This window comes from Mauremys reevesii, linkage group 2 (assembly GCF_016161935.1).
Source record: "Mauremys reevesii isolate NIE-2019 linkage group 2, ASM1616193v1, whole genome shotgun sequence".
Taxonomy (NCBI): Eukaryota; Metazoa; Chordata; order Testudines; family Geoemydidae; genus Mauremys; species Mauremys reevesii.
Window position 1 is genome coordinate 194,060,258 of NC_052624.1, and position 23,008 is coordinate 194,083,265.

Here is a 23,008-nt window from a genome sequence, read left to right on the forward strand (position 1 = left end):
TTTTAACTCTAGGTCCTGTTCTGTTGTGTAGCTTTAGCATCTGCTATATCGGTCAGTGCACTAGATGGGCTAAGTCTTGCCTGCCCAGCAAGGCCAACATCTTATGTTTTACAGAAATCTCATGGACATCACATAAGCACTTAACTAAAGGTGGGATGTTATAAATATGGAGGAAGTGAGTTCTTCTCTGCTTTCTGTAGCAATCAACTTGTACTGTGAAACTTGTACTGTGTATTGTTTACCCTTATGTGATGGGGTGTACATAGATCTGAGTAAGCTAGGCATGCAAAATTAGAAACTTTAAAAAAGGAAGAGAGGACACTACCCCTATAATTTGCCAATTATTAACAAGTTGCCATGTAGACTGATAGGGAAGAGCAATAAAGAGGAGGCAGTGGTAAATTGGTGAGGGCATTGTAGCCATGGAGGACTCACCCCTGCAGCGCCTCCTGCTAGTCTCTCAGGGAATTAGCTCTTCCAAAGCCTCCAGAGTGCCCTGTGCAGGCTGGTGTCCTGCTGCCACTTGGCCCCGTGTCCCTCCCAGATCCGGTGCCCCATTATCTGGGGTGCTGCCCCTTAGCAGTAACCCCTTTCTCTCAGGGTCTCCCCTCCGCAGGGAGCCCCCACCTTGCCTCAGTATAAGGCTACTGCCAGTCATTGTCTAGCCCCAATTCCCTGGGGCAGACTGCAGTATCCGCCTACTCATCACTGGCAAGGTTGGGTTTGGACCTGCTGCCTTGGCCTACCCCTGGGCTACCCTCTGCAACCCCCAGTACCCATTGGCTTGGGGCTTTCCAGGCTGGAGCCTCCCCAGCTCCTCTGCCACAAGGGCAGCCTCCCCATACTAACGGATCCCCCCCCCAGCCTAAAGGGGAGGATCCACAGGGCCACGGAAACCCACTAAGGGCGGGGGACAACTAATAAAAGAACAGGGACAGGAGTGTGGTCAAAGGGTCATAAGGAAGGAGCCTGATGGGGACACCGAGCAGAGAACCCCGGACAGCGCCCACTGCTCCTCGAAGGCGTCAAGGGAGCCAGCGGACGCCGCCCAGAGGAACTCCGCCCGGAGACGTGAGCGGACTAGGGAACGGAAACAAGCCCCACAGTCGTAGGAGTCTCCATTGGCCAACCGCCTCTCCCTGGTCACGTAGATGGCCGTGGGGTGTGTGTAGCAGGGTGATTACCCACTCCTGCCCTGAAGGGCTTGAAATGAGCCCTGGGAGAGGACTGCAACTGTGAGAGGGCTGCTGCTAGGAAAGCAGCAAGCCTCAGCTGATTTTGGAAGCAGCCACAGCTGTGGCCATGCCCCAATCAGGCCACAGCTGGCCCTATAAAAGGCCAGTGAGCCAGGAGCTAGCAAAGTCTCCCTCTAGCTGAGGAGGGAGATGGACCTGCCCCTGCCCTAAAGGGTACTGGAGTGAAGCAGGAATGGGGAAATGCCAGGGGAGCCCTAGGCTGGCAACTTCCCAGGCTTCAGGGCTTGTCCAAGGCCCTGTAGAAGTACTGAGTTGTAGAGAAAGGTAGCAGGTCAAAAACCAACCTTGCCAGTGATGAGTGGCTTATACTGTACTCTGCCCCAGGATGTGGGGGCTAGTTGGTAACTGGCAGTAGCCTCTGAATAAGGTGAGGTGGTGGTTCCCCTGGGAGGGGAGACTCTGAGACTGAGGGGTGTATTGTCAGGGGGCAGCACCCCAGATAACAGGGAGGGACATGGGGGCCAGCAGTAAGGTGGATCACCAGCCTGCATAGGGTGTTCTGGAAGCTGGATGAGCTAATTCCTGACACAGACCCACAGGAGGTGCTGCAGGGGTGAGTCCCACACTGTGACAGGCATATAAAGAAGAAACATACTTTTGCTCTTCTCTTCCAGCCAAGGAAAAAATAGAGATTGGGTGTCTGAGAACAAATCCTTTTTCAAAGGGAGTCCTGAAAACCTGGAAGGCTTTATTTCTCCAGAAGACCTCTCCTGACTGAAAAACATAGTAAGTCATAAATTTGGTTTGTGGATTAGGGTGGAGAAAGTCCATCCTGTTCCTTAATTGTTGCTATTATAAACTTGGCTGGGTGAGGGAAGTAGTGACTTAAGTTCTTTTGTTTAGAATTTGTCAGCAATAGATTAGCTTTTTATGCAGACTGTGCTATGAATATTTGCAGTCATAGTTTCAAATAAGTCTTTTAATTACAAATACACTCAAGACTTATCCATATGATCATGGCTGAAGAAGCTTCACCTGGCACAAATTTCCTGTGCTGAGTCTAGGCTGTGTCAGTAAGCCCTTGGATGCTCTGATAACACATTCTTGGAGGGAGGAAGAAGATTGCTTCACTCCTATAACAACTTCCTGCTCCTTGATCTGCCCTACAATGATGCTGCTCAAAGGGGGGCTTTTTTTCCATCAGCTATTGTTTCTAGCTCCCACTGCATCTTAGTGTGGAAAAAGTGAAATAAAGACTTTCATTTAGTGTAGCTTATAGTGGTGGTGTAGCTCTTTTGGTTTTATTCTCACCCTCCCCTGCGCCTACTCCGTCCAGCAGAGGCAGCACCCCAGGACTTGCCAGTTCTCAGTGGACCACTAGCACACTGATTATAGAACAGTCAGTGCTCAACAGGCCTCTGTTTAAGAACCATTCATTTGTCCGATTTGTAGCAGATGGTTACTGTTGTGCCCATGGCCATTTTAATCTTTTCTTCCATTTAACTTTTAATTATTAGACCCCTCTACAACAAGTAGATTGTCCATGTTGGACACCCCTGAATAATGAACTTTGCAAAAAGCAGATTGTTTCAATGTGTCACTTATTGTGAGAAGCAGTTCTCTTCAAATGCTAAGAATTTGCCATAGAAGAGCCATTTTTTAAGTTCCAAGGGTTCGTATAGTCTTTTCTAACTTGCTGTTTGCTCTCTTTGCGAGTGAGAGCTTCCCATAGCTAGGTGGAGAGGCACATCTCCTTTTTAATCCCCCACCCCAGACTTTAGCAGAAAAAAATCCATCTCAGTCTGCTTCACACCAAGTCAAAAAATGGGACGGACTCTCTCTCCTGCTGCTCTTGTGTTTTTTCCCACAGCATGCTTCCAAATTACTGCAATATATCATTGCTTCCAATAGATAAGAGTTCAAGAGTGGGTCAGATGTCCTTTCAATAGGACATCAAAAAAGTGCTAATACAACATTAGTAGGAAGTTTTAGTGCTTATGCATATTTCATTAGTAACCTTTGTTCTTGGACTGTTCTTACAAAAAGCAAAGTCCACATTTTTCTTGTTTTGTTTTTAAAATGTCCTATTTGCAAAGAGCTCATAACCATGCATTTCAAAATTACTAGAACAAATTAACTTAGACAATGTGATTGGGTCTCGTGTTCTATAAACTTCATGTAAATCTCATTCCTTTCTTATTGTACATGGACGAGGATGCATAATTTATTTGAACATCTTAGGTCAAATCTTGTTCCTGTATAGTAGTTTTTATTTTTAAAGGATGGGAGGGAAGCAAATGGATTACCTTCTTAAACATGAACCTAGGCCATTAACTCAGTTCAGCCTTCTATATACATTGGCTAACAAGTAGTATCTATACATCAGTTACTTCCTATTTTTGATTAACATATGTGAGCTGTGACTCAGACACTTCTGTAGGTATGTGTTGTCTTCTCAATGGCAACCACTGTGGTCGCTGAAAAAATGTATTTTGTCTTTGTGGTGGGAAAATAGCAAACCAATATTCCCCTGTTGGATAGAGGGAAGAAAGTATCCTTGGGTTTATTATTTTTATTTTAATCTTTATGGATCAATGTGAGATTGTTCTGGCCAAAATCCACGGATTTTTTTGTTGTTGTTTTTTTTAACAGATGAAACAGTTGACCTTTTTTCAGAGTACGAACCATTTCACAGAGGGCTACTTGCAATGCAGTGGATTGGAGCTGTGGAAACTAAAAATCTACACCTGCTCAGTTGGTTTACATCTGGGGTAAGTTGCCAATGCTTTAGGTTAAAGTCTCTAAGGTCGAAAAATTGCCTGTTGCCCACGCTCCCTTGCATGAGCTCTTTTGGATTTAGGTCTATATCTTTTATATTCTTTGTAGTAGAAAGAGAGCCTGACAGAGGTCTGGTATGAGGCCTGAACTAAAGTAGTAGTCAAGCCTTGCTAAGAAACACAGTTAGCAAGAGACACGGTGTGTGCAGATTCACAGAATCTGGCAAGAATAGAGAGAAATGCTAGGCACAGGACACTCATGTAATCACCAGAAGGTGGTATGAGAACACTCTCATACCAAGTTGATACAAACACATTCCCTAAAGATAACCCGAACATGCTGACCTCTCTTAATGATAAAGTCAGGATGATTGTGTGATGGATAAAGATGTTTTGATCGAACCACCTCAGAGGGGCACTATGTAACTTGTTTGTACTGGTAGATAAAATGGAGTCTGTGACTTTGAGCCCAGGGGGGAATGGAAAGTGCCATCATTTACTGAGCTCTGTCCATTGTCACAGGCATACATGTATTCAGTGTACTTGTAGCAAGTATAAGGCACTAATAATGTGCTTCACAGATGACAAACCTGACCAAGTTCATTGCCCAGTTCACTCAAAGGCTGCTGTATGGGTGATCTGGCCAGAGCCTGTGCAGCTCACAGAGAGAACACACATGCAGCCAACTTCTAATAACACACTTATCTCTCTAATAAAATTAATGTTCTGCTTTTCTGAATCACTGAAGAAAAAGATTGAACAAGTTTAAAAAATCTCTGATTTCAAAAGCAGCTCTGGTACACCTTTAAAACAAGCAGTGAGGCACAATGGGAAAGGCATTTCTGGGCAATTAGAACATCCCTGGGATAAAGCCAAAGAGAGGCACTACCCACAGTGTTTCTTATTGCTATTAGAACATCACTGACTGCTAGTCAGTGTCAATTATGTTCAGTATTTTAAGGTATATCATAATTTGAATCTTTATTGAATGAAGAATCTAAGTTTCCCCCACCCGAGAGGAATGAATCCTGGAGGAAAAAAAAGTGATGTTGAATGACTCATCACATCAAGAGATGTAAAGCAGAGAAGAGAGATCCCTAGGGATCTCTCATCTTCTTATTAAATCCTATTTCCAGTTTACCAGGAAATCATGCCTACACTCCTATCCAAATAACTGATGGAACAAGGCAGTGTGCTTCCAGGTGATTTTCTTAAACTGCACATGCTTCATTTTATTTAGCACTTTTAAACTTATCTGCTTTGCTAATCAGTGCTAAGCTCCACAGATACCAATCAGTTGTGGGCCCAGGGATAAATGTATAGTCCTTGTAAAAATGTGAGTAGCAATTTGAAGCCTCTTGTCTCTTACCATTGCTAGAACTCCCGTAAATGGCTCAATAGCACCATCAGGTCCATAATTCAAGAATGTTATCTATCTCTCCATCTTTCTCTACAACTCTAGGCTCCTGATGTGTTCTTGAAGTCCCATGATATCAACATTACTCGACAATCTAACTTTTTAATTGCTGACAATCCCTTTTGTTGGTTGAACCCCAAACCTGAGTCCCTCATCTCCTTTCACTAATTGAAAAGTTTGCTTTTTAAAAGGGAAAAATAATTGCCAAGAATCCAAGGTTTCACGTCTAACCAAATTTTATTTCGTAATGTTTTTTCTTTCTGATGTGGAAAATAAATGGCATTAAATATTTGGAGGCTACATTTCTTGCAAACCAGGAGACACTTTCACTACCACATTTGTATGGCAGAGGAGACTTAGGAAAATCCCCAGAGATGCGGGTCTGACTTTCCTTTAAGGCAGTTATTTTATTTTTATGGACAGGGAAATTTCCGCATCCCCTTGCACTATTTATTCCCTGGTTCTAAATGCTGAATTGCCTTCCTAACCAGTGAATGTTCTTCTTGCTTCTACACATTTCCCCTGTGGTTTGCATTATCATTTATTAAATAGATTACACATGCTATTAATGATAGCTCAGTTTTCAGCTTTTAAGACCTTGCTTTCCAACTCCCCCCCCCCCGCCATGAATTTGAGAAATAAATCACAGCTGCAACTTTTCATGTAGCCATTTACTGTCAAAAAAAAAAAAAGCACAGTCATGGTGTATTGTACTAATCTATATTGACTTTCTGTGTGCCTTTATTTTTTAAAAGTATACATTTTAGAGAAAGCACAAACCTCCTTCTTGACTTTTTTGGCAGGGAGCAGGGGAGATTTGGGGAGAAAAATGAAATAGTTTGGTAAAAAACTGCTGATTTTAAATATTGCTGTGGTGCCTCAGGGAGTGGCAGTTTAAGTACTTCATGCCTCCACTCTCCTTAAAGGCCAGCTTATCTGGTGAGACTACATCTTCCATGAGGCCAGGCCCAAGTGTACATCATGTGAGTTATAGTTTCCTTGTTCCCATTCTCTTCAATGGGCTGGAATCCTCAGCCTGACTATCTCTCCAGTGATGTACTGGGGCCATGTGACTGAGCCATAACACACAGCCTCCCCTCACACAGAGGGAAAACCATGCATCATGGGAGTGTTGTTCAGGTTCAGGTAGGGAGTCCAATCCATATTGGAAAATGGGAACATGAGGCTTCCATTTGCAATTCCCATGAGACATCGTAGCTGTATTTCAGAATAACTTTTTGCAGGTTTGGGGTATTCACATTTTCAATAAAAAATTTCCAAGGAGAGCTCAGACTTTTCACCAAAACAACAAAATCTTTTGTTTGCAAAAGTTTCAACAGAATTTTCTAACAGCCCTAATGAATTGCCAGAAGCCTCTTAAATATCAGCTATTTAAATAACCTGTTCTTGGAAACAGAAAAAAACTTCAGCTAGATTTAAAAAAAAAATCCATGTTTGTACCTGCAACATAGTAATTTTGTATGTTTTACATTCCAAAAAACAATTTTCTAGCGATAAGTACCCCATCAGCTCTTCTATGCTACATGGAGCCCTGTGTGGGGGCATTGTCAGTAATATGTAAATCATTAGGGAAGCTGAAGTCTGAAAGAGGAGTATATATCAACATGGAAGGTAGACATTGTTAAAATGAGCTTTTCTGCAAGAGAGAGAGTGTATATATCTTAAATAAGCTGCTTCACCTCCAGCTTCTTCTGGGGTAAAGCTAACCCTTGTGCAGAGGGCTAGCATGAGAACTATAGCCAGAGGTGAAAGTAAGCCTGTCGGGTCTGGTACAGTGTACTGACAAGAGCCGGTACACAGCTGATCGTACCAGTAGGGGGCAGCTTCCCCAGGCCAGCAATTTAAAGGGCCTGGGGCTCTTGGCAGCGGACGGAGCCCCAGTCCCTTTAAATCGCTGCTGGAGCCTTGGAGTAATGGCAGCAGCTGGGAGCCCCAGGGTTCCAGTGGTGATTTAAAGGGTCTGGGGCTTCCAGCTGCCACTACTGCAGCTGGAGCCCCAGGATCTTTAAATCTGGATTTAAAGGGCCCAGGGAATAAGGCCCCAACCCCCTGCTCAGGACTCCAACCCTCCGACCCTAAGTCCTTTAAGTTACTCTCACCCCTGGCTATACTCACTGAAGCCCTCAAAAGAGAATTTAAGTGGTGCATAGCCCTTTTGCTGATGAGAAACTTAAAATATTACCCAGAATGTTCCCTAATTCCACCAGGCAAAACATTATGAATATTCTGACAAATGTTGGCAAGGATATAGTCAAACTGTCCAAAAATAGCATTATGGTAGGTTGTGATAAAAACAGATTCAAAAACTTGTTCTTTAGAGTTACAGGTCACCTTATCAATACTTTTTCCCATTGTTCAAGACTTTCTAGAACTGGCGTGCAAACTAGACAATTGTAGAAGGTTTTCTTCATTCTGGAAAGGGAGAAATTCTTCCAAAGTAAGGAAAATAACAATTACATAATATCATGATGGGTTGATCTCTCTCTCTCTCTCTCTCTCTCTCTCTTTGTTTTTTTAATAAGAAAACAGTCTGAAAACCCTGAATTTTTTATAACTCCGAAATAAGCAAGCATGGTTCACTCAGATTTGTTTGCAACTGTTGATGTGTCACAATGAATAATCATATTTTAAAAAAAAAGATTGCTGGAAAAGTTACATATGCCATCACCTGAAAAGGTCTCTAATGATTTGGGGGCATGAGAAAAAGAGCTTGTTAGTGACTGACTTTTTAAAATTATTAGTACAGTGGGTGCCCTTTGTGCTTCTACTGGTTTTAATGGTTATTCTTTCATACTGGTTTATATTTGTGTGTATGCAAATAACTCTCAAACCTATAGAAATAACTCAAGTACAAACACTGGAATCTCCTATTTTGAAAATAAAATAAAATGGTTGTGATATAATAAAACAGTAGAAAACCTTCATTTCCATGAAGAGGCAGTGATCTGATTGATGTAGTTTGTAGGATCTTGTGCTTGGGGATGGAGAGACTCCATAGGCTGACAAACAGAAATATATAAGAAAGGAATATGCAGCGTAAACTCAAACTAGAAATAGTGCTTTTCCCTTCTGTAAACCATTTACAATGAATAATTTAAAAAAACCACCTCTTTTCAGCATATAATTAAAATTTTCCCTCATAAAATACACAAATAGTAAACATGTTCCTATTTATCCTCCAGATCTAGTCCTGAAAAGATTACTCAGGTTTTATAGGATTTTTGCTGCAGTCAGGAATGAGTATTTCAGATCAAGGGCACAATAAATCTTGGATCAGGACTGTTATGAATTTTTAAATTCCTTTCTTTGAGGAAAATATACCCTACATATTAGCATTAACAATAAATTATTAGAAGTCTTGTAAATCAAAAACTTGCTGGTGTTAATGGTCCCAATTAAAATTTATGCCATCAACCTTTTATCCTCTGCCAAGGTATATGGTGGACAGCCAAGTTGTACAGATACTTTGATAGTGAAACTATCTTCTTTGTAATCTGTCTTGAATGTAGCAGCCAACAGTATTCCTGGTAAGCTTTTTCTCTTACAAATATTAATTCCATAGTAGTAGTAGTAAAAATACACCTTCCAGAAAAATCTCTTTAAGGCACAGGCCAGGTGTACTGATAACATTTTGGAAGATGGGCATCTTCATCCTAGGTCTCTTCAGAGAACTGTACTACATTTAAACCTGATACATAGACAATTTTTAAAATATATTCAGTTTAAATAAAATATCTAATGGTGAACAAACACTTTTAAACAGAGTAAATAAAATTGTCTGAAATCACTGATATGGTTAATGACTAAATATACTTCCATGGAGCTGAAAATATTTTGATTTACCACTCTAAATTTTGAGTTCAGGAAATTTGATATCCATTTCAATATTTTCAGAAAGTTGCCTTATGTTGGTGTTGCATTTTCTAGAGTTTCAGGGTTTTTTGTTCAGGATTTGGTTTTATTCCAGGAATATATAGGGTTTGAGGTGAGATCCTTCTTTAAATAAGTAACAATAGCTATTCATTTATCTGTTCTTTCATGTTATAGCTCTTGTGGAATTTCAAACATGAATGGTAGCTTGAACCTTTTTCAAGTGTGGCTTTCATTTAAGTGTCTACCAATCACAAATACTGCAATATCATAGGTGGCTAGAGATGGGCTTTAAAAATAGTACCTTGCATCTAAGCATATTTTTAAGATGCCATATCGGGACTTCAGCAATCTGCATTTCAATGATAGTCATCCACATCCACCCAGTACAGTCAAATGCTCTAAATTAGAGTGACATGAATTCTGGTAGGATGACTTTAGATGACTACAGAAAACAAATTAATACCCTAGAACTTCATAAGTTACAGTATTGTAATCTGTTTAAAAAAAAAAGTCCTTGAAACAGTATTACACTGGGGAAAAGGGAAAAAAAAGTGTTTCATTTTGAATCTTCAGAGGAATATACTTTAGACTAATAGAACACTGATTCCTTAAACCCTTCTATCTTCTCTCCAAACATGTACTAATAGCTCTGTAACCCATATCACTTTCTCCTTGATATCTGCTCTTGGAGTAGCAGCAGATGTATCCTATTACTCTTCTCCAGTGTGTGTTAGGGTCCAAGTGGGGTATATGGACAAGTGGAACCACTATACATGTTCTCCGTTGTGGGGGATGCACCCAATTTCTCTCCTTCCCCCCCCCCCCAACATATTTACCTATGGAGACCCAAGCCAGATACAATGCTTCGGATGAAGTTCTATATGTGTAGGTTCTTTGCTGCCTGGCCTAAAAAGGAGGGGTGGGGGGAGAGAGTGTGTGAGTGTGTGTATGTGGGTGGGGTAGGATGACTTCTGCCACTGCTTAAAGAACAATGCTGATTAGACTTATTCATGCAGCTCTAGATTCATCCCCAGATGATCTATGGAGCTGCAAATCACCTCCCACATCAGTGCAGGCCTCTGGCTCTTGAGATGCATTGAACCTACAAAAGAAGGGCTCTATCAGTTCTTTCATGTGAGTTTTGCTCTGCGGCCTTCTGAGGGTTGTTCCATCCTAGAAAGTGATTTCCTTTGCTGCAAAAATACCTACTCTGCCACAACCCATCCTTCCCCAGCCAGCATTGGTGACTTGCTAGCTTCAGTCCCCTTTAAAAGAAGGCTATGACCTACTTTAAAGGTGGACTTTCTGCTCCCTGCTCTTAGAGACGCTATTTAGAACTACCAAGCAAAGAAGTCATCGCAAGGCCAATACCTATGTTAAATCAAAAAGTACAGAAACACTTAAAGTTTTGGAATTAAAAAAAGTCTTAACCCCTCTGTACCTGTGTGTTCTCTATGCCACTGTAACACACTACTTCTCACAATACAAAACCTAAAACCATCTTGTTTCTGCTGTCTGTATTTGCACCCCCATTTATTTTTCAGTTCTACCCAGGATCCTGTTTTCCAGCCAACTATAAAATACTTTTATTGTTTTCTAAATTTTTGGCAACTCTACCTTCTCCCCTGTCCCATCTGTCCCTTTCCAGCTGCTCATTTCTACCCAGTGCCTGTTATCAGCCAGCATTCAAAATGAATAAATATAAATTTTAAACCTATTTGCCAAGAAATCTACTAATGATCTTGATCCCACCTGCCCCTTCCATGTCACCAGATGTCCAACACTGTAATGACCCCCGTTTTCTAGCTTACTCTAACAATTATTTAAAACATACTTTTTTTTTTGTAATGTATCAGAGGGGTAGCTGTGTTAGTCTGGATCTGTAAAAAGTGTCAGAGTCCTGTGGAACCTTATAGACTAACAGAAGTATTGGAGCATAAGCTTTCAGGGGCGAAAACCCACTTCGTCAGACACATGTGGTGTAAATGTCCAGAGGCAGGTATAAATATGCAGGCAAGAATCAGTCTAGAGATGACAAGCTTAGTTCAATCAGGGAGGATGAGGCCCTCTTCTAGCAGTTGAGGTGTGAACATCAAGGGAGGAGCAACTGCTTTTGTAGTTGGCTAGCCATTCAGTCTTTGTTGAATCCTGAGCTGATGGTGTCAAATTTGCAAATGAACTGAAGTTCAGCAGTTTCTCTTTGAAGTCTGGTCCTGAAGTTGTTTTGCTGCAGGATGGCTACCTTTAAATCTGCTGTTGTGTGTCCAGGGAGGTTGAAGTGTTCTCCTACAGGTTTTTGTATATTGCCATTCCTAATATCTGACTTGTGTCCATTTATCCTTTTATGTAGGGATTGTCCAGTTTGGCCGATGTACATAGCAGAGGGGCATTGCTGGCACATTATGGCATATATTACATTGGTGGATGTTCAAGTGAATGAACCGGTGATGTTGTGGCTGATCTGGTTAGGTCCTGTGATGGTGTTGCTGGTGTAAATATGTGGGCAGAGTTGGCATCAAGGTTTGCATGGATTGGTTCCTGAGTTAGTGACTATGGTGCGGTGTGTGGTTGCTGGTGACAATATGCTTAAGGTTGGTGGGTTGTCTGTGGGCAAGGACTGGCCTGCCTCACAAGGCCTGTGAAAGCGAGGGCTCGTTGTCCAGGATGGGTTGTGGATCACTGATGATGCATTGGAGAGGTTTTAGCTGAGGACTGTAGGTGATGGCCAGTGGACTTTTGTTGGTTTATTTCTTGGGCTTGTCTTGCAGCAGGAGGCTTCTGGGTACATGTCTGGCTCTGATTTGTTTCCTTATTTCCTTGTGCGGGTATCATAGTTTTTGAGAATTCTTGGTGAAGATCTTGTAGGTGTTGGCCTCTGTCTGAGGGGTTGGAGCAAATGCGGTTATACCTCAGCGTTTGGCCATAGACAATGGATCATGTGGTGTGTTCGGGATGGAAGCTGGAGGCATGAAGGTAGGCATAGTGGTCGGTTGGTTTTCTGTATAGGGTGATGTTAACGTGACTGTCACTTATTTGTACCGTGGTGTCTAGGAAGTGGACCTCCCATGTAGATTTGGTCCAGGCTGAGGTTGGTGGTGGGGTAAGTCTCTTCTTGAGCTCCACTAGTCTTATCTACCCTCAAGGGCTATATTATGAATTCCCAAGGTAAGGGGACAGAAAGCAAAGGAAACTCAGGGGTCATCCTCACTACATCCAGGGTACAATATTTGAGATGTATCAGAGGGGTAGCCGTGTTAGTCTGGATCTGTAAAAGCAGCAAAGAATCCTGTGGCACCTTATAGACTAACAGACATTTTGCAGCATGAGCTTTCGTGGCTTTTGTAGTCATCCAAAGAAGTGGGTATTGCATCCGAAGAAATGGGTATTCACCCACGAAAGCTCATGCTGCAAAACTTCTGTTAGTCTATAAGGTGCCACAGGATTCTTTGCTGCTTTTACAATATTTGAGATGATCCCCAAAGAGGCAGAGGGTGTGATCTTCAAACCTCTGGCTCCTGTGGATCAGCCAGAAAAGGAAACTCCTACTTGCAAACAAGCTGTTCTCCATGTCGCTCTCCAGGGTCCTCTTCCCCATTGGCACCATGACTTCAGTTGTGTTTATAACCTACCAGAAGAATGGGCAATGAATCTGAATGTCTGGTGCACAGGACTATATTACCAGGCTTAAGATTTCTATTTATCTATGCTGTCATTCGGACTATCAGAGACATCTAAAATATTTTGGATTTGTTTTTTATTTCAAAGCTTTGCTCCCTGTCTCTCCTTGCTGTGCTTGGGGAGATAACACCCCAACTGAGATTCTAGTTTGAGTGCTCTAGTTTTCTAACCCAGCTTCTGTGCTTAACTTTAATAAAAAACAAAAAAAACCCACTTCTATAGGAGGATTATCATGTTTATACAGTGAAATGTTTATAGGACAAATAAGTTTGCAAAGCAAAATCTTCTGAAACACAAATCTTGCTGAACTAAATCTTCCTACCAGAACACTCACTAGATTTAACAGTGAAGCCTCACACTGTGAAACTAGAGTGGTGCACAGTACATTTTCCTACGACAACAAAGAAATTCTGTATGAAAAATGTCAGGGGGGGGGCAACATGGAAGTTGCAGATGGTCAGTACATTTGGAAATAATGAAATAGCTCGACTATGGATTTAGGAGCTTAACTTTAGGCCACAGGTTTGAAAATCTAGGCCTTCAGCTATTGTAAAAAGGGAATGCTATAAAAGTGTTTGCTTCCCAAGAGACTCTCAGTATGAAATGGGATATTCAGTGAAGTAGAGCTGCCACACTGCTTAGCTATCCAATTCTTAAAATAAGTGTATTTGACTGTAGAGAGCATTTTAAATATAGTATACAGAAGTGTAACAAACTTAGCAAACAATAAAATAACACAAGACTGCATTGAGCAAAAATAATATAACGTGTTCTTTTGAAAAAAAATCATTAAATCAGAGTACAAGAATCCACTCAGTAGTCTCTACCTCTAATGTCTGATCCAAACTCCGTTGAAATCAATGAAGAAGGCTCCCTTAGTGTGTCAACTACTAGAGATGGGTGAACCCTTTGGAACAAAAAGTGGTTCAAAATTTGGGGGTAAAAAAACTTTTTATTTTTATTTTATTTATTATTTTGCTTCAGGTTCAGCTCTGAGCATATGCTTCCCTGAACATAACACAATTCTTTCACTGTGGTTCTTTCACTGCTCCCCACTCCACAACCCCTCTCTCTTCAGGGTGTGTTTTAGGATGTGGTGGGATTCCCTTGCTGCTGCTGTCTTAAACTCAAAAGTAATGAATTTTCTTTTCCTTGAGTCATGCCTCCAAGTTCAGCAAGTTGAGTAAGGAATGAGGACTATTATGCCCTGAGCTTTTCCTGAAGGGCAAGCTCCAGAGCAGGGATCAGCAACCTTTGGCATGCAGCCAGCTAGCCAGTGGCCAGTGCCAGATGCTTCAGAGGGAATGAATACAACAAGGCAGTTAGTAAGTGATCCATCCCTTGTGGTCATGTCTCAGCTTGTGGCAGACAGAGGCTTAAGAATGTGCAGAGCATGGGCTTCAATCCCTGACTATTTTGGCTAACAGCTATTGATGAAGCTATATTTCACAAACATATCTAATTCTTTTTTGAACCCCATAATACTTTTGGCCTTCATGTGTCATGTTGCTGGTGGCTCTGCTGCTATAATGTTTCTTGAGGTGCTTTATGGAGCAGGTTACTAGATTACCAGTGATTATCTGGAAAAAAATAATAGTGAAATAAAAGGTGGTTAATTTTTAAAAACATTATATTAGAATTCATGCTGGAATAATGGCATTTCCAGAATTATTTTTATGTCAGTAATAAATTATGGCCAGATGAGAACAGTTGGTGCATCTTTGTTGTTTGTATTATTGGTTCTCATGAGAATAGCAATATAAAAAGTTGCTGTAATGGCTATTTACATTAATATATGGATAATGGATTTCTGCCAAGTAAGGTTTTTCATTTAGATGTCTAATTACTAGAGTTTCCTCAGCCATTCTAGAATGCTAATCCTTAGTATTAGCTGCCAAATGCTGAAGGTCTTTTGTGTATTGGACAAACAAATCAGATTTAATATCATCAGTGAAATGATGCAAGCAATTTTCTCTTTTATGAAAGGTAGTTAGTGATACCATCAAGACACAATACCTCTAGCTAGAAATATTTGATTTCAAGGATGTCAGAAATCTTAACTCATTATAAAATACATTACTTGCTCACCAACATTAGCAACAGGATACAGACTTACAGTCCTGCACCTTTTGTCACCATATTAAAGATGACAACGTACATATGAGAATATTTTGGGGAAGTCCAAGGTCCCTTTATAACAGCTCATAATGCTACTCATGTTAATATCACAGAACAGTGTGACAAAATTATGTCTGACTTAGTAGTGAGTGCTCCATTTTCCAGGTCAGGGGCCAGATTTCTTGAGCTTACTCCTGAATAGGATGCCGGTGCCAAGTTACTTGCATACTATAACCTGCCAATCAATTCCTGTGGTAGCAGTTGAGGTCATTCTGCTGCAATCCAGGCTGTCAGAAGAGGTTTGGGCAAATACATTTTCGAAAAAGAAACTCGTTCAAAAAGAGAGCCTAAACACGGCAGTTATTGTTTGGAATCTTATTATTCACAGGGTCTGAGTACAAGGTACAAACAATTGTCTCACTTGCTAGTGATTAACTGAGATAATTTAGAAATAGTCTGGATGGTATTTATTCCAGATGTAGCATTCTCAATATAACATCTGAAAATACAGTTCTGAAAGTGAGAACTTTCAAAATTGGGGGAGAGGTAAATAACGAAGAGCATAGGTCTCTGAAGTGCTTCGTAAACTGGTGCAAGGAAAAAAAGACTTTTTAATGTGGCTAAATGCCTACATCTAGAAACAAAGAATGTAAGCTAGTGCTGGGCAACCTGCGGCCCCTGGGTCGCATGCGGTCCATCAGGGTAATCTGATTGCAGGCCATGAGACATTTTGCTGATGACTGTCTGCCCGCATGGCCCCCTACAGCTCCCAGTGGCTGCGATTCACCATTCCCAGTCAATGGGAGCTGCAGGAAGCGGCAGGCCACAAGGATGTGCTGGCCGCCACTTCCTGCAGCTCCCATTGGCTGGGAATAGCAAACCATGGCCACTGGGAGCTGCAGGGAACTGTGCCTGTGGAAGATTAATGTCAGCAAAATGTCTCCGCCTGCAATCAGGTTACCCTGATGGGCCACAGGTTGCCCACCACTGATGTAGGCCATACATATATGGGTGTCATGGTGGATAATCAGTTGAACAGGAACTTCCAGTGTGATGATGTTGTGGCCAAAGAAAGCATATGTGATCTTGGGATGCATAAACAAGGGAATCTTGAGTTAGGAGTAGGGAGATTATACTACCTCTATATTTGGTGCTGGTGTGACCGCTTCTGGAATACTGTTACCAGTTCTGACTCAAGGAGCCCAAGCTAATAACAGGCTCTTCAATCTAGCAGAGAAATGTATAATACAATCAAATGGCTGGAAGTGGAAGCTAGACAAATTCAGACTGGAAATTAAAAGCAAACTTTTAACCGTGAGTGTTTATTAACCATTGGAACAATTTTACCAATGGTGGACTCTCCGTCACTGACCATTTTGAAATCAAGCTTAGATGTTTATTTTCTAAAAGCTATGCTCTAGGAATTATTTTGGGAAAGTTCTATTACCTGTGTTATATAGGAGGTCATATTAGATGGTCACAGTGGTACCTTCTGGCCTTGAAATCTATTAATTATATTTAGAGCACCTTGTTTGAGAGAAGTTTAAAATAAGATATGTTTTAAAGCTTAACAGAAATCTACCAAGGGCTGCTTTTCCTCACATCATGCTTATTGTTTCATGTAAATCACTTACTTTGGAGGTTGTCAGTGATTGGACAATAATTATCAAAGGACCTTTGGACTGGACTTGTATAAAAATGCAAAGATGTACTTATTACTATGTTATATACAGTAACTATATACCATAACAGAGAACCTATCTAACTTTTAAAATGAAAGTCAACAATTACAGTATTTCAAAATCTATATACAGCGGTTAAAGTAACTTTTAGACTAATGGCAAAATTATAAAAATCTCTATTTATACAGATGAGTATATACATAAAATGTTGATACTCGCATCCTTAAGTTCTTTATCCCTAAATCAGCACGATGGCATATTTTTTTAGATGCCTAACAGTTTCTTTTTCAGTTCTTGAGCATTCAGTGGATTGGCTGTTCTAGGCAAAGAAGCAAAGTTTATAGTCCACCGATCATAAACATGCTCTGTAGTCGGTAACTAAGAACTTCACTTGTGATAGGCCCTTTTTAAACACAGTCATACCTTTTTTGTGGTGAGCGCATATGGGGCATCCATTTAACATTTTTCTTTGTAGTGCTCCTGAAACTCTGGTGCTGTCTGGAAGTGTTACTCTTCACTTACACCAAACAAAACATTTGTAACTTATAATATAGTGAAGTGCTAATGAATCATTTCTTTTCTCCTAAAGCAGCTTTCTTACTCTATGCCAAAAAGCAATAGTCTAAGAAAGGAAAGCCGATACATCAACCCAAATGTGTTTTTCTCAGGTAACTGTCCCACTCATCAGTTTGTATAAAGTAGTTAGCAAGAGCTGTATTTGAATCACAGATGGCAAAATTACTCATAGATGTATCTTATTTGTTCTGTTTGCCACGTTTCTCTGAGCAGGTTATGATTTGTATAAACTTATCTGTATTGAATTTTCGCTTTTGTTTTGAGAAATGATCTGAGTATTTGTTACCCTTTATCTATGAGTGGCCACCTAAAGCACGTGTTCTATTACCTAATTGGTGGTCTAAGTTTTCATTAATACAAGTCCCAATTTTGTTTGCCAGTTACCTGCAAATACCTATGATCTAAGAACTTCCAGATGCCACTAGCAGAGGGCATATAGGCACTAGGATTCCCTGGTTCACCAAACTAAAGTCATGTAAGGTCTCTTATAAAAGCCTGTGTCTGACTGGTGGTTATAATCACTGCAAAAAATATGTATGAATGTTGTGTAAGGAGGGGTGTGTGTGTGTGTGTGTGTGTGTGTGTGTGTGTACTAAAAATTATGTGACTATAAACTGGTTACCAGAAATGGGAAAAGCAGGTTGTCCTGTTTATCTGTCTGTTTACATGTAAATTAAGTATTGTATGGTTCACAATGGGCCTCCATCTGCATTCTGAGCTAAATGCTAATGAAAGATTGTAAAACCTTCAAAGAGAACGTTTTCAGGAAGCAGTGACCCTGCAGTGAACCCTGTAAGAAGCAAGAACCAAACACTTTTGGGGGTCTAATGATACACCCTCATTCCTTCAATTTGGGAGGACAAGCTGCCACCAGGTTTGCTCCTAGGAGAAGGGGTTTAAGCCAAACTGATTAAAAATGCTGGGGACAGGACTTGGCATAAGGAATTCCCCTAGCTCCTACAATATGGCTTATTAAACTTAGTCTCTATAACAGAGATCAGCAACCTTTGGCACGCAGCTCACCAGGGTAAGCACCCTGGTGGGCTGGACCGGTTTGTTTACCTGCCATGTCTGCAGGTTTGGTCAATTGCGGCTCCCACTAGCCACGGTCCACCTCCCAGGCCAATGAGGGTGGTAGGAAGCAGCGGCCAGCTCATCCCTTGGCCCATGCTGCTTCCCACGACCCCCATTGCCCTGGAGCAGCAAACCAGTTCCCTAAATGGCCCCCTCAAGGATTGAACTCACAACCTTGGGTTTAGCAGGCCAATTCTCAACTGTACAGTGGCATAAGGGCTCAGCATTCCAAAGAGATGCTCGTACGACACATGGGTTGTTGCGTTCCTATGGCTAACCTAAACAGAGAGCAAGGGCTGGAAGGCAGTGCTTGTGTTGCCAGAGCCTGGCGACATCAGTGAGTAGATCCACAGCATGCACAGACAGGACTTCTTTACACTAGATTAGTGGTTTTCAACCTATTACCCAATCAGCACACAGCTATAGCCCATGTAACATCGTCAGGGCCACACAGATTTCTCTTTCTCGCTCTCGCACACAGCTGCATGCGACTCACAATGGTAAATAGGTTGAGAACCACTGCACTAAAGGCAGCTGGTAGTGAGGTGCCTCACAACCCTGCATATTGTATGGAAAGTGTCACAATCTCTAATTGTCTAATCTACTGCATGAATAATAATCTTTTCAAAATGGCCAGGAGAGCTCTTAATTATATTGCATTCCTGCTAGTTTAGCCTCCTTGTCCCACTGCTCTGTATTCTCAGGCTGTATTCTGACCTACAAGTTTAGGCCCCCTGCCTCTCTGCCCCTCACTCCTAAGGAGAACAGGAAGAGCCTGAGAAGGGAGGAGGGAAACTGGCCAGGAAGCAACAGGAGAATTTGGATGAGGGGGGTAGTGAGGGAATAGTGTGGTGCCAATACCACTTTCCCAGAAAAAGGAGGGATTTGAGCTGTTGTGTTCTTTTTGCCAATTTGAGGGTTGAGATGGATGTCTGGTGTGAGTGCTATTGCTAATATTTAGATGCTTCTGTTATCCATAAACATCCTTGTGAATAAAATCTTCTTCATCTAAATTGTCCCAAATAAGCAAACATGAGGGGCTGCTAATGCCAATGAAGATAATTGATTAGTTTGATTTTCACATTAATATGGAATTCAAGCAATAATCTTAGATAAATACTGTATCTATTAAAATATAATATAACTAGCTTCTTGTAGCACTTCCTAGCAATGAGTCCAATCACGAAATGTGTCTCTGCCATCATTTCTACAAGGAAATGAACATGAGCTCTCTCCTTACAACTATTGTTTTTTACAGCAATATCTACACATCCTAATAGAGGGAGCAGTTTGGTACTTGCCAAAGAATGTTCCAAGAATGAAAAATGAATTGATCTGTGACTGTACTCTGAAAGCAGTAGTTAACTTACTCCATATTGGAGAAACTTGCTCAGCAGATGTCAGTGCATGAAAGGCATTAACAATTCCAAAAATCTTCCAGAATCGCTTCTGTTGTTAGTCCAGCATTTTGTCTTTTGGATAACGTCAGCAAAATGGAACTATAAAACTAAACATATTACAAGAACTGTGGGTTCACCTTAATCAGGTCATCTTGCTAGAGAGAGTTGCACAGATATTTAAGTCAGCTCACAAACCATGTTTTGCTGTCTGGAAGAAGGAAACTTAAGAAACAGACAGTAATAAGATGTGAACTTATGGTGTGAATCCTTGACCACAGATAGCTTCAATGAGGCACATACTAGTTACATATGCATTTCTTATGTGGACATCAAAGAAATTACCATACATTAAAATGTTTTTTTAAATCTCTCATTTGAAAGTGTTGTAGTATCCAGGAATTAGCATACTGAGCTTTGATGGACTTTGAACATGGTTGGCTGCTGATTTAATTTTCATTGCTCTAAGATGAAAGTACAGTAACACATCTTTGGCTTTAGAAGCTGGGATGAAAGCAAGGCAGTGACAGAATTAAAAATGCTGGAGAATGAGAACTCCGTATTGTCCAGATACAAAAGCGATTTCTAGATAATGCTTAGTCTAGAGGTAATACACCTCTACCCCGATATAATGCTGTCCTTGAGAGCCAAAAAATCTTACTGCATTATAGGTGAAACTGCATTATATCAAACTTGCTTTGATCCCCTGGAGAACGCAGCCCCCTCCCCCCCCCCCCGGAGTGCTGCTTTACAGCGTTGTATCCGAATTCCTGTTATATTGGGTTGTGTTATATCAGGGTAGAGGGGTGTGTGTGTGTGGGTGTGTGTTTAGTCCTTCCTCAGTGCAGGGGACTGGACTAGATGACCTATCAAAGTCCCTTCCATTTCTATTTCAAAATATTAAAACGGAGCAGAAAAATAGCTCTCGACACTAGAGAAAATTGTCTGTAGCTACTGTAATGACTACATTCCCACATGTTAAGTCTGTCACCCAAAGTGTTAGGGTAGCCAATTGTTTGTCTTGTCTTTCTACTGTTATCACCAGTCGGAGAACTCCTTATGAAACAAATATCGACCAGCCAGTGAGATGGTTTCTATGTCATGTTCCTGCATTTTTTTTTCCATCCCATTTCTGTGGTGCCAGGTGGAATGGGAGAAACTTGATCCAGCTCCAGGCAGTCATTTTGGTGTAAAAGTAATGATAACCCAAACGAACTGCTAGTCTTGGTTAGCAGCTGGCCTGTAATATTTTTTAGGACACTTGATGGTATTTGGGTAAATTGAATGTATGTATCACTACTACACTATTCCTACACCACAGCTGAAAGTGGCTCAGATAAATTACTTAACTTGAAGCACTTACTACTTAGCAATTGGCATATTGAATCAGGTCAGTTCTTCAAGAGTAGTTTCTGTAATGTCTTAAAGCATACTGTTGAGGTGACTAAGCAATATTTTCAAAAACATGTTCCCAGATAATATATTCCAAGTTTTACTTCGAGTCCTTATTTTCAAACTTCAGTGTCTGAGTTTATGCACTTAAAGTGGATTGACTTTTTTCTTTAAATCCTGCTGAGCACAGATTGTCAAAGTCATAGAAGGAAATCAGGCTACTTGTGTGCTTAGATGCTTTAACTTTAGGTACTCACATCTGAAAAATTCAGTCTATTTTTTTCCTCTAAGAAGTTGGGGTGAATAACATACAAGTATTTCAAAAATTGTAAAATAGTTTTATACACGCTAGAAGTAACATCCTTCTCTTAGTTGACATTGTGTTGGCCCATTTCAAGTAACTATTTTGATACTTACAAAGAGATTAATCATTATAAAACTGCCTATTTTATTTATTTCATTGGAAGTTTTTCTAACCCCCTCACCCCCCCCCCCCATCATATCTCAAAACCTCATGCTCAAGACACTTTAAGAATTAAAGCTGGTTACATTTGACACTTTTTGCTGTTTTCAAAGACTTCTGCTTCCTGCTGGCAGTTAGAGCAAATATACTAAAGTATTCTTCAGAAATGTAATTGGCTTTTTACCTGGAAAACTGTCATTGGTAGTAGATCTACAGTTTCTTTATGAAGAGACATCAGATTTTATATAGATAAAAATATTACCACTTTAAAAAAACAAAACTGTGTAGAATAAGTGCAGTTATTGCTTACGAAGGTGAAATAAGAAACTCACTTTTCATAAGATTAAAATATTTGGTAGCATAGTTTTTATAGCTTGACAGTAGACCTATTTTCATTAATGAACAATTGGATTCCAGATGGGAGTTTTAAGCCACACTTTCAAACATAGGCACCTAAATTGGGCCTGAAAAATATGCCTGGGCACATATGACCCATTTTGCATGCAGAAATATTTGTTATGATATTGTAATTATTTCTGCCTGTATTCTAAATATGTGGGCTATGGTAAATACTACTTCTAGCTGTCTTAGTGTGTGTTTTTCCATATACTATGAACAAAATAGTTCATTCTAAGTCCCAAAACATCAGGTAGACATGTAGGGAAACAGAAGGAGATATTTATCATCTCATCACGAGACAAGTAATACAGAGCAAGTTTAGACCTCTTGCAAAAGTCACAGGTGCAGCAGTATTTCAATGGCTGAGGTAGGCTGAAGGATACCTCCTTTGTAGATATTTTTTAATGTAATTTAAAGTGAGCACAGTACTGTTGCTGGTGGAACTGTTTGGCTGTCTCTGTAATGGGTTCCTGTCTCTGGGTGGGACTGAGTCTTTGAGAAATGCGACTCTGTCTATTGTCCTGCTTCCAAACTTGGTGAGGCTTAAAACTGTTCCATACATCGGGCCTCTGTCATATTAGCGGTTCTACCATTTCAGTTCAAAATTGGAAAAAATTAAGCAGCACAGAATGAGTGATAGTCCTAGACAAAATGCATTGCTATCATGAACCATTCACAGATATTGGATGCAATTCTTTGAATGATTGGCAAGAAACCAAGTAGGCCCCATCTTATTTATTTAACCTCATATTGACAAGGCTATCATTTGAATATATACTTTAGCATTGCTTCATCTCAAGGCTTTGCTTGTTTTTCTGTACTGCAAACATGTTAGATAAAGCCCTACTTTGCCTTAAAGTGTTTTGAAAAGTTTGTTCATTCGGTCTAGATAAGAACAACTAAACAACAAGAGTGCCTTTCTTCAAAAGGACATGTGGTATCGGC

The 23,008-nt window shown here is 40.7% G+C and overlaps 1 long non-coding RNA gene across 1 annotated transcript; it reads left to right on the plus strand.

Moving 5' to 3' along the window:
• The first annotated feature begins 1,390 nt into the window (after positions 1–1,390).
• LOC120399620 lies at positions 1,391–3,967 on the plus strand. The gene is made up of 3 exons (XR_005595258.1): positions 1,391–1,623; positions 1,871–1,982; positions 3,849–3,967. It is a non-coding gene; the product is annotated as an uncharacterized LOC120399620 (long non-coding RNA).
• The last annotated feature ends 19,041 nt before the right edge of the window (positions 3,968–23,008 follow it).